Source organism: Doryrhamphus excisus, chromosome 16, assembly GCF_030265055.1.
Source record: "Doryrhamphus excisus isolate RoL2022-K1 chromosome 16, RoL_Dexc_1.0, whole genome shotgun sequence".
Taxonomy (NCBI): domain Eukaryota; kingdom Metazoa; phylum Chordata; class Actinopteri; order Syngnathiformes; family Syngnathidae; genus Doryrhamphus; species Doryrhamphus excisus.
Window position 1 is genome coordinate 9511940 of NC_080481.1, and position 12127 is coordinate 9524066.

Genomic DNA, 12127 nt, shown 5'->3' on the forward strand with positions numbered 1-12127 from the left:
AATAATAATCATGCTAACAAGGGCATTTTGTGATAAATTATATTAAGCGCACTGTTGGACTCACACTGTATTAATAACAGTACAAAACACGCAACATATTGTACGCTAACAGAAAAATACGGGCTACTGTTGCGGTCGTAACCTACAATAGCTAAAACTCAACTCAACATATTTATCGCAACACACATGAGTAGATTAGTCTTATGTCTTAAATGGCTTATTTTCTGTCATTATGTCTATTGAGTCGTAAAAGTGATCGGTAGGGTCTGGAAAAAAATAACCGTGAGAGATCGCTGGATGTTTTCATTCTCTCCAGCTGGACTGCACTGTAGGTTGTGATAATAGTGTTATTGAAACAAGATGGTGGCATGATAAAGTAGGTTGAAGCATTCCTGGAGTCCCTGCACAGTAACTTCACATTAATTCAAATGTTTGGCTCCAAACTGTTATTTCATGTTTTTCCCGAGATTCCTCATAAAATTGGATTGGTGTTCCTCGAGTTTTCAGCCTGGGCCATTTCAGTGTGAGAACTCATTGCTCATGGGCCCAGATCCCCATTCCTCACAAATAACATTGACAGATGGAGGCCAACTGGCTTGTCGCATCACATGGTGGGGAGCATGCACATGTGAGTGTGTACATTTTATTGAGTGTGTAAAAGGGAGTAAGATGTCAGTATGGTGGACAGCTCGTCTATATCTTGCTGTGGTGTATCTCTACATGTGTGAATGTATGCTTTACATGTACAAGGCATGTGATAGATGCACCAACCTTGTCAGTATGAGAAGCACACAGCCTACCGCTTACCCTAGACACAATTGGGTTAAATAATGACGCCACATACATTTCTAGAGAACAAATGGTGCCCTGCTTTTGTTGTGAAATCATGACCAAACCGATGACCACCGAACAGATGTTCAGTGGCAAATGCATATTTGTAGGAATGGTCTGCAGTACAAATGTGTGGTGAAATACACTACAGTGATTATTCCACACAATCACTGAGCATGGATATCCTGTAGCACACATGACAGCGTGGGAATGAGATGCATTTCTCTATACATTATACATACATCACAATGAAGTCAATGATAGTAACACAACTCCTCAATCTACTCCCTAGTAATGCTACATACCGGTCCTGATAATGTGTTGTCGCTAGTGTGCCTCACATGTGTATTCTTGAAGGTTGTGGCAATAAGCCGAAAAGTTGGTCAACTTTGAGATTCCAAATGCTATCAACAAAACAACGGGACACACTGAAGCAGTGGAAACAGCTCTCAATTTCGATCAAACAACATCACTACAAAGACTCGGCATGTTCCTTTCTGAACGTTTTTTTTTTTTTTTTTTTTTCCACCTGAGGACTATTTTGAAATTACCAGCACAACAGGGAACACATGTCTTGTGCTGCAAGATGCAGCTACTCCAGTAGTCGGTGCCCCAATGAGAGAATACATTGTAAGTGTAAGTGTACTGTTTTTTGTGTTTGTATGTATGTCTAACTACATATAGCCTGATCTGCCTAGCCCACAACAACATTATTTTCTGCCTGTGATGTTTTAAGTCATCAAAATAGCAGCGCAATACACCTGTGACCCCCTCAACATGTAGATAACTGTATATAGTGTATATACTTTCTGATTTGTATTACCCTGTTTTTGCACTTTATCTGCTCTTGTGTGCTTTGTACTTTAGTCTTGCGTGCTACTGTACTTTTGCTGCTGTAAACCTGACATTTCCCCTTTTCGGACCAATAAAGGCATATCCTATCATATCTTGCTTTTCAGCATTTAAAAGTAGGACCTACCTGTACAAAAAACGACATTGCTCAGTTTGAATGACACATTAATTTGACATGTTCATTGTTGTGATTGTAGTTTGCTGTGGTGTAGTATTGCACTTCCTTGTCTGAGCTGTTTCTAATATCGTAGGAGTGATTGTGCCTGCATAATGTTGATCTTGGCTGTTGTATTGTTTGTTTTTAAGACAAAAATGACATGTTATGGATAGCCCACAAAGCACATAAGCTTTGCTCTAGCAGGCTCTTGGATAGAGATGCCAGTTGCAAGAGAGACAGAGAAGGATGGCACAAGAGAGATGTGTGTGGATTCTGCAGGGAGGTCCGTTACCATGGCAACCAGTGGAGCAGGCCTCTTCTGGGTATAGATGTATGTTGAGCACAATAGAAATAGGCAAGCTTTGGTTGGGAGAGGTCACCAAACGTACGAGCAATAACTGAATATATTGCCAGTTTTTGTGTAACATCTCAAGTGTTTTGTTGTTCTCGTCATGTGTCCCCAGCTCCCTGCTTCACACCGATGACGAGTCTGTTGCATTTCAGCAATATGAGCAAAGCAACTTGCTTTGGTCAGCAGAAGGTTAATGCATTCAGACTGTGCACAGATGAGGTCAGGGACGCCATATATTATAATGTCCTATATCCTCTGTCATGTCTCTCATTGAATATCCAAGCAGAATTATATGTGACCCGACAGTTGGAGCAAATCTACTTTGACTTTATTTACTGTGAGCATCCCTTGCAGTTATGGCTTCCTCCATGACAGCATGGTAGGGCTCGATAAACAATATTTCCTCTATTTTGATTTCCATAATCTAAAGATAATTGTGTGCTATCAGAGGCACTGAGGTTGACATTTGCCAGCAAGTAAAGGATGAGGCTGACTAAGAGCAGTGATGGCCTTTTTTGGCATCCCATTCTTGCATGTATGCTAGTGCGTGTTTACCTTTTAATGTCAACACTCATGTTTAAATATGTGGCCTGATATTGAACCTTCACGTGTGCAGACTTTGTCGCTAAATCATATCTCTTAACATTATTCACCCGGAGGTCGGAACACATGCATTGTATACACACACAGCCACTTATATAATCTTTCCCTGCATGATCTATGGCCTGATAGCCACCTGAAGTGGTATTTATTTGTATTAGACCAAGAGCATGACAATATTTAACACATACATAATTCTGTCTTCCTGCTGTGTCTAACACGCCTGAAAATACTACTTCTTACATATCTGTAACACAGCATGTATTGTACATAAGCTATGTCATATACTGGTACAGACTGTTCTCTCTCCAGTGGCACAAGGTGGTCAGCTTCTAGTTTCCATTAACTCATTCACAACCAAATAAAGTTTTTATATGTTGTTTTCAACTCGACTGCTCTCTACTAAACAAGCACTGATATGGGGTTTTTCTTGTGCGTAAGAGGCACAAAGAGGTGATAAAGCAATTCCAAAATTAAAGAACAAGTTTGGGGTAAGTCGAAAAAGCGGCCACTAGTCAAAATCAACAAAAATGGCCGGTACTGAGAGGGACGGCTTTTGAAAAATGGTTGGAATTGAATGAGCTAAAACAGCCTACAGGGCAAGGTCTCTGCCAATGCTTGTCACTCACACTGTACACAGACCACATAAAGGACATATAAACTACAGAAATAAGTCACTCAATACAAGAATGAAATGAAACAGTAATACAAAACAGAAGCCAAACCATCAGCTACCATTCCGTCTCAATAATGCCACTGCACTTAGAAATTATGACTGTCGCTTTCGGAGGCTCAGCAACCTGTCAGTGATATTGTATTGTTATTGTATCGTATTGTATACATCAATATTGTATTGTTGTATTGTGTATGTACCATGTGTGCTGACTATGTCTGTGACTAAGTGTGCAGAGAGGTCAGTTGAGTGTGCTGATATTGTTTTGCCATTATTCAGCAGAGTGTTGCCTGTTTTGTTGATGCAATAAAGAGATTGTTGATCGACTGCCTCCTTGTCATCCTTACAGCATCCCAGTAGACATCACAATACGACCTTGTAATTTTAGGTCATACTGATGATTTTTCTCATTTACAGTATGACTTTAACTCTTATTTCCAAGCTACAACCTTTTGAAATAGTAATATAAAAAATGTATATGTTCTTGAAAAAACTCAAGGGTTAATAATGAAACGTGCTCATGATAGCCCCGTGCCCCTCATGTCAGAACGCCACACCCTCCAGTTTGAAGACCACTGGTGTATTCTATGATCATTGCCCCTTTAAAGGGGAACGAGTGAATATGAGCTAGTTAGCAACGGATGTCATGGGAAATCACCGATCATGACGAAGTGGGAAGGTAAGTCACGATTGATGCACTAGACTGCTGATGGGGATGTCAAAAAGCTTCTCGTCAAAAAATGGGAAAAGTATGGACTGCCCTGATTATAACCAACCCTGATCCAACTACAGTCATTGCTACAAATGTGTTAAGATTATACAAAGGCTGGCAGTCATGACTAAACGTGGAGTCAGCTTTTCATCATTTCCGATGGCCATATCAGGGTTGGATATGCCCTCAAGGGCTCTGTGTTCTCTTCTTTTCTTTTCTCTCTGATTCTGTGATGCATGTCTCATTCCCGCTACTAGCCTTCTGTCTCTGTATCATCTTTGCCAGACTTTGCTGAATTCCGCTGGGAGATGTGATTCCAGTTGGCCCTCCACAGCTACCCCCACTCTCATCCTAAGATTCAGGCAAAATACTCTAAACGAATGCTCACACTCTGTTGGCTTACTATAAGTTTAAACTTGAATGTATTTTCAGCTTTATACACACCTGTGAACTTGTTTCCCTTTGCCTTCTTTGAATCACCACAAATCACAAGAGGAGACTAAAGTATCAGGGCAATTCTCCTTCTATTTTGGTGGAGCTTAGTGCTGCTACATCTTTTGTGTGTTTAGCAAGAGGCTCTTTGCACCACTCTCAAGCTCAAATCAAAGCAGAGCCAAACAGGTGGACTGCTGGGTTGAGTGAGAAGCTTTTCAGATTCCGGATGCATCTTTCTGCACTCTCACAAAAGGCAAACAGATACTCTACCTCTTTTCTGCTAAATTCACACACACACCCAATGTCCATGCAGGATTTTTCATACTTTCAAAGTTCCAAATTGTTGTGCTAGCAACAATATACATCCATCCACTTTTATACCACTTATCCTCATTAGGATCATTGGGTTAGGTGTATAATTACAGCTGACTTCAGGCGAGAGGCGGGGTACACCCTGGACAGGTCGCCAGTCAATCACAGGGCACATATAGACAAACAGCTATTCACACTCACATTCATACCTATGGACAAAAGTCGCCAGTTATCCTAACATGTATGTTTTTGGAATGTGGGAGGAACACTGAGACGCACAGACTCCACGCAGTGAAGCCCAAGCAGCGATTCGAACCCAGGTCTTCCTGATCCCCTGACTCTGCAGCGCAACAATATCCAAGTTTTTTTTTATTTACACATAATTTTGGGGGGGTTGGGATGATACAGGATTTTGTCTTGCACAAAGAAAATAGCATAGAGCCATTGAACCATGTACATGACCCTGTATATATTTTATTTTGATATCAACTGACATCAATAAAAATAGATTAAATAATACCTTGAGCCATTCATCAATTTTGTTTGACTATGGGAGTAGAAGAGGTTCCAGACAGCAGAAAACCTACCGAACCTTTAAGGCCACTACGCTGTACATTGTTGAAGAGACAAATCTATCATGTTATGCTCTGATTCATGCCGTTATTTTCCTATTTTATTTTTCTCCATTACTGCTTTTTGTTGTGTTTTCCCCTTGGGCTCCCTGACAACCAGTGGCTTCCATTCTTCAAGTGCATGCTACATGCTACGAGCATTTTGTGTGACTGTAGTTTTTGCTACTTTTGTCTCTATTATTATTATTATTATTATATCTATCTATTATTATTATATTAATTTTCACTTCTACATTATCTTATCACTTTGTCCCCGCCAGTCCTGTTTAGTTTATTTCACTCTGACCTGCATGGTCGCATTTTTTCATGTGTCTTGTAAAGACTTTTGCTGCAACAACCTCTGCTTCCAGTTCCAACCAGTTGCTGTAAACTATTACCATCAGATTCAATGTATGTAATAGTAGAATTCAACAATACATTTCATCAAAGAGCACATTTCAGACCCGCCAACATGTTTTTTTATACTCAACACGCATTTTGACCCTTGAATACCATTGTATGCTTCATATTTTACCGTTTTCAGCTGCGGGCATCAAGTGGTCCCTAGGGACATCTGTGCGGAACCTATGCATGCTGATTTTCCCCATTTTTGCATGTAGCACGTAGGAGTGTTCAATTGTGCTAATTTAAAAAAGTTCTCAATGTGTGATGGGAGAACTTTCAGAGGTGCTGGCCGAGATAAAATGTTAACGTTATTTGATGAAATGATGGATCATTTCAAATTTACAAACCAAGAATTACTTTTATTATTTACTTTTTTGTCTCTATGCTTTTTTATTTACAGCATTTTACAACATCATACACAAATGATATGATATGCAAATTAGATGATGGCATCATCCAGAGACTTCTGGCAACTCCTCGGACAGCTTTCTTACTGAAAGGCTGGCAACAGTGGTCAAGAAGATGGGCACACAGACACCTGTGAATACTGCATGAGGTATTGAGTAGGCACACAACTTGCATGGGGATGCACTGAACAAGCATTCACTGGTAGATTGGGAAGGTTGGTATCACTGGATTAATGTGTGTTATTAACACTTGTTGGTAAGAAGAAACTACAAAAGGCATAGTCTGTGGTGGATGTGTTAGACAGCCCCCAGCACACAGAGCTTTCAAGAGCATAGCAATTGAGTCTACTTGATAATCCTTCTTCAGTTTACACAAACTGATTCTTGGTGCCCTGGGCTTGAGTAAAACTTATTTGAAGGGAAAATTTGTTTGGGACTGAAACAAGCAGCTTGTGTATTTAAGGTTGTCACATTAAAATCCAGACCGTGCCAATTATTTACCTTTTTATACCAATCTTCAGCTGATGGGCATGCATATATGCATACTGGAAAAGCCACATGTTTGTGTGTCCGTCCGTGTGTATTTGAGCAAAAGGTGGCATATGCATTTAGGGTTTTAAGTGTCTTTGTGTGTGCACGTGTGAGTTGTGAATGCTGCAGACAGGCGCCCTCAGGTCAGCTGAGCTTTGTGCGGGGATTAGTTGCCTGTTGGCAAAGTCAGAACCTCAGAATCACTTCCCCCGCAGGCTCTTTGTCACTTGGCCACAAAGTGAGAGACAGCCACAACGACAAGCAGACGGCACAGGCTGATTTTGGTTCTGGGCCATTTCCTTCCCTGCCTTCTTTTGACACGATAATACTTACTCACTGCAGCTGCATGAAAATGCTCTTCAAATTTGGGGCATTGCGTATTGTACCAACTTCAGTGTCAAGATTGCAAATCCACAGCAACACAATTAGACAAGAGAAAAAGAAATTCAAAAATAATCACTGTATGTTATTCCTAATCAAAAGCGTCACCCGTGAGGCACATGAGAAGGCTGCCCTGAGTGGCACAAAGGAATGCATATTGCCAATTGTCAATTAACCACTGAGAACAATTGTTACCTTCCTTCCTTGGAGGTTTGCAACTAAGTAGGCGGGCTGTGCAACTGGGAGACTTCCTTAGGCTTCGGCACAACCGAGTTGCCTCCTTATTCGGGGGGGGTGACAGTACATAATACATTGACCACAAACTTTCCTATCAAGAGAATGGGGTGCTGAAAGCAATGGTCCAGCTCAGATAATGTTGCCCAGTCCCCCATAGCCCCACCTCCCCTTTACAGCCTACAGCCTTTACAGCTGGGGTGCTCCGATCGATCAGCCACTGAACGGTATCGGCCGATATCAGTGAAAAAGGATGGTATCAATATCGGCTGATAATTGCTTTAAAACGCAGATCCCCTTCACCACAGCTGTAGCATCCAGAAGTCTTTGTGAAGGTGATGTAAGTGTTTCACCCTGCAAAACGTGCCTACAAAATTTCTCACCGGGTTGGCGCTTTGAAAAGCTTTAGATTGGTGCAACATTTGGGGCCGAACACTTGGCAGGGTGTGGTGAGCTTGAGGATCCCTCAGACAGTGCCTGCAAAGCCATGGTCCCAACCTGTTGTACTTGCAAGAGTGGGCGAAATTTGGGCATGCAGACATCCCGTGTCTGTATAATCTCATTGGTGGAATAAAAAAAGGTCACACACTTTGGTTGGAAAGTACTATGCAGACCATATTCAAATTATGTCATGCCCTGAAAAGACCTCATAGTTTTACCAAATCAGCATCAACATGTCACTCACTGTGCTTTTCGAATGCATGCATTATATTCCGCTCACAAACACAGTCCTTGCAAACTGGCTACTTCCGCCACAGACAGACTTAATTTGGTTTTCCAATGTATTGGTTGGTGGTGTAGGTGGGGGGTATAGTGGACAAAGTGCTTTATTTTTATTCCAGCTAAGAAATAAACCACAAAAATAAGTGTTTATGACCTTCGGACATGCCGCACCATCATTATATAAATTTGGAATCTTACAAATAGCCCGTGGTATACTCTAGGTCAAGAAAGTTTGCAAAATGTCCACATGTAGAAAAAACAATGGACTCAATTATACTGTCCCCGTAATGGGGAAGGGGACAGTAGAGGAAGGAGGTCAATGGCTCAAGTCCCCATGCTAGCTTGAATAAAGGTCAGTATATGTCCCTGACTCAAGGGAAAGCTGCAGAGGGAACTGGACAGTCCGATAAAGGAATGACAGAAACGAAAAAGGTCATATCTAGGGTTAGAATGGTGGCACCCGTCCTCATGGGATCTGGACACAGTCCACTTTCCTGCTTGCTGAAAATATAAACGTACCTTTGGTTTGCTGCAAGATGATGAGTATTGATTTGTGCAGTCGAGAAAGTGTAGTCGTTAGTATGTGGATGAATGTTTGTGCAAACAGTTTGTTTTTGTTGTCATTGTTGCCACTTCACCTCCCCCTTCCACACACACTTCTCTTATCGCTCTCAGACCATAATATCCGCTGCCTGCTCTCATACTTGCAACCACTCCACTACTTCTCTGCAGTTCATTTCTCCATCCCATTGCTCTTGCCTCACCCACTGTTCCAGTCGTCTATCCCATGCTACGGCCCATGGTGACAATAAATTTATCATTCAGCAAGACAGGGGGTTTGTGTGCGCAAAAACATGAAGTTGGTAAAGGGCAGACTGTCCACGGACCCTTGACAAATGGCAACAAAGAAAGCAGGTGGTGGAAATGTAATTTGTAAAATTACATTTAATTGCCCAGACATTTTTAAAGCAACTACTCCAAGTTTGTTTTCAAACTTAAGGAAGAACTTTTCCGTCTTTTTTCACGCTTACTTTCTCCCATTAGGCGTGCTCATGTCTATTTTGCTTCGAGGGGGTGGGGGGCATAGTACATATTAACAGAAACTCGTGGGATACGAGCAAGGAATCCATGACAGTTGGAAGGATTTATAATTAAGCAGACGAGGATTAAAGACACGGAGCCACTGGAAGAGGATGTCTGACTTGTGTGTGCACACACAACCACACAGGACTGAAGATTATTACACAGCTGGCTAGGCCGACAAACTATGAAGTCAAGAGCTAGTAGCAGCTTCGCACGTTCCGGGTTGCACCCCTCCCATTGCCCCGACAAATACACAAGGCAGGTCAAGGCTCATAAATCCACAGTGTGTTGTCTACACAGGCTGTAACATTTGGCCCGCTGTCATTCATGGTAATAAGGCTGATTCACACTTGCATAGGGTCACATTTGGTATTATGGTGAGGGCTCACATTAATTTTGGTTTCCAGATAAATGGTCCACTTATTCAAGAATTTGAAAACCCTCATAGAAATTATGATAGTGAACACATTTATCATATTATTTTAGCCTTCTGACAGATAACTATTTCAAAAGACTTGCAGCAAAACCTAGTTTCACTAACATCCAGCAAAAACATATTGGGCTCTAATTTCATAGACCACACCTGCCTTGTGCCACACCTATGCCATGCCAATGGGGCGTGGGACAGCGTCGCGCAGCACTGCGCACCTACGCCTCCATCCCTCCCATCGGCGCAAGTGGCAAACAGAAGAGAAGGCATGAGAGGGTTTAACACAGCCACATGTAACCTTAACCAATCAAATGAACGCCTCTCATTGCCTTTAAATGCGCCGCACTGGACTGTATGGGATGATCTGTATGGGAATAATTTCTTCACTTTAGTTTCGTCTGATGTTTTGGAATGAACTAACCACTATTCTTACTATGAATTAAAATATATTCTTCATGTTAAATCTGTTGGCTGGCAATATGATTACATTGTGGCCAAAAGGGACACTGTTAGGAACGTGCTAAAATGTAATTGCTCGTTAATTGGTTGAGATTGGTTTTGAGAGTATTGGCCACAGTGGAGGGTGAAGACAAAATGCGGTCATATTACCATTGGTTGTACAGTGATGCCCTGATGCAATCTGTGTCGTGTTGACGTTTGATCAGCTAGTAGGGATTGACAAAATTAAATGAAGAAAACAATGATACATTGAATTTCCAACTAAACTACAGATGCAGCACAATTCTCAGTGAATTTGTGGCTGTTTCTAAACATTCACAACTTCATCTTCAATTGAAATTTCCCTTTCTGTTTCCATCCAAACATGACATTTAAATGAAATGCCTGCTCCACCATAACTTTTCCAAGAGTTCTGCCCCACTTAACATCTTCGCTTTGCATACTGGCAAACATGTTTATACGCAACTTCTTTATAATCATCTTCCTAAGTTCTACGCCTGTGAGGTCATTTGCTGTGCAGACTCCCTTATCTCCATCTTTGAGAACAAAGGGGATGAGAGACACTGATTTGCGCCTTTGGTTGTCTTGTCGCACACATGCTTTGGGTTGTGTGTTTTCCATGGACCTCTGGGGCTCAAGAAAGTGTCAGCCTTGGACCAGAAACATGAAATTTGCATTCTTTAATTAAAGCATTCACTGTCGGTGGCAACTACAAACTTGGGTTGCTGCTGGTTTTTGGAGTCACAAAAAGAAACAACCCTAGAGGGGATTTTCGCTTTTCTTCTTTTTTTCCCTCCTTTTTGCTAGGAAAAAAAAATAAAACCTTGATTGGGTGACATTTGAGAAAGCGTTTGAAGCAATTGTCTTAAAAACAAGCTGCATACCGCCGAGGGCCTTGTGCTGAGTGAAAGAGGGGGAAAAAAAACAGTGATGGTTTTCTCTTCAGTGACGTTGGCATGAATACAAGGTGGCACAAGGTGTCAGGTTTGGTTTGCGGCACGGGGATATATGGCTATGATGTATTGATTTCCTTTGTAGCGAAACAAAACAAGTAAAAGCTCGGGGAAACAGGATTTCCATTTCATCTGTGTCAGTTGAAAATGTGCAACTGCATGTGACAGGTCAGCGTAAAGCATTGCAGTTGTTCTTTTCTGCCCTCAAAATGTCCAATTACTTCTGTGTAAATGGCAGCCGATTTTCACTTGAAACAAAGGAATGTTGTATGCTTTTTGGCATTCAGAGGAACATTAAATTTTTACTTCTTGTCTGAAGTGTTTTCCTTTATTTTCTTTAATCAGTGCTTAGCCTCAGTTACACTGTTGCTGAGATGTGGACTGAAGTTCATCGCCGTCACACCCATGCAATGCAAAATGTGTAATGTCGTGTACTAAATATAACACTAGGTGACAATGTGTTCAAGCAAATGTCTGGTGATGATTTTCATATTTCTCCCAATTTGCATCATCAGAAGATGAAAAAAAAAAAGTTCACTTTGGTTCTATGCACTTAGTCGTGGGCGGGAGACTAATTTATGCTCATCAAGTCCAAGCACACGGATTCATTCTAGATCAAAGTAGTATATTGGCATGACCTCCTCAAGATGGTAACTATAGCTAATTTTCCGTTTGACCTTGGAACATGTTACCAAACACCTGTACATCTAAATAGAAAGTAATTCTGCACACTTCCTGGCAAGAACAGATTCTTCTTTGCAGGGATCCTACTTCAAATGTTGCCGCAGTGACTAGTTTTCTGACTGATTGGCTGATTGGCATCACACGCGTGTCCACTTGCAGTGATTACAAGTAATGGTCTTGCTAGTGGGGGGGTTGATAAACTGAAGACCAATGGAACAGTGACAAATGACAAACTATGACAGTATCTTGCAAGCTGTGAGAAACATACAGTGAGCATCTCAATTAGACTTTTTTTCTGATGC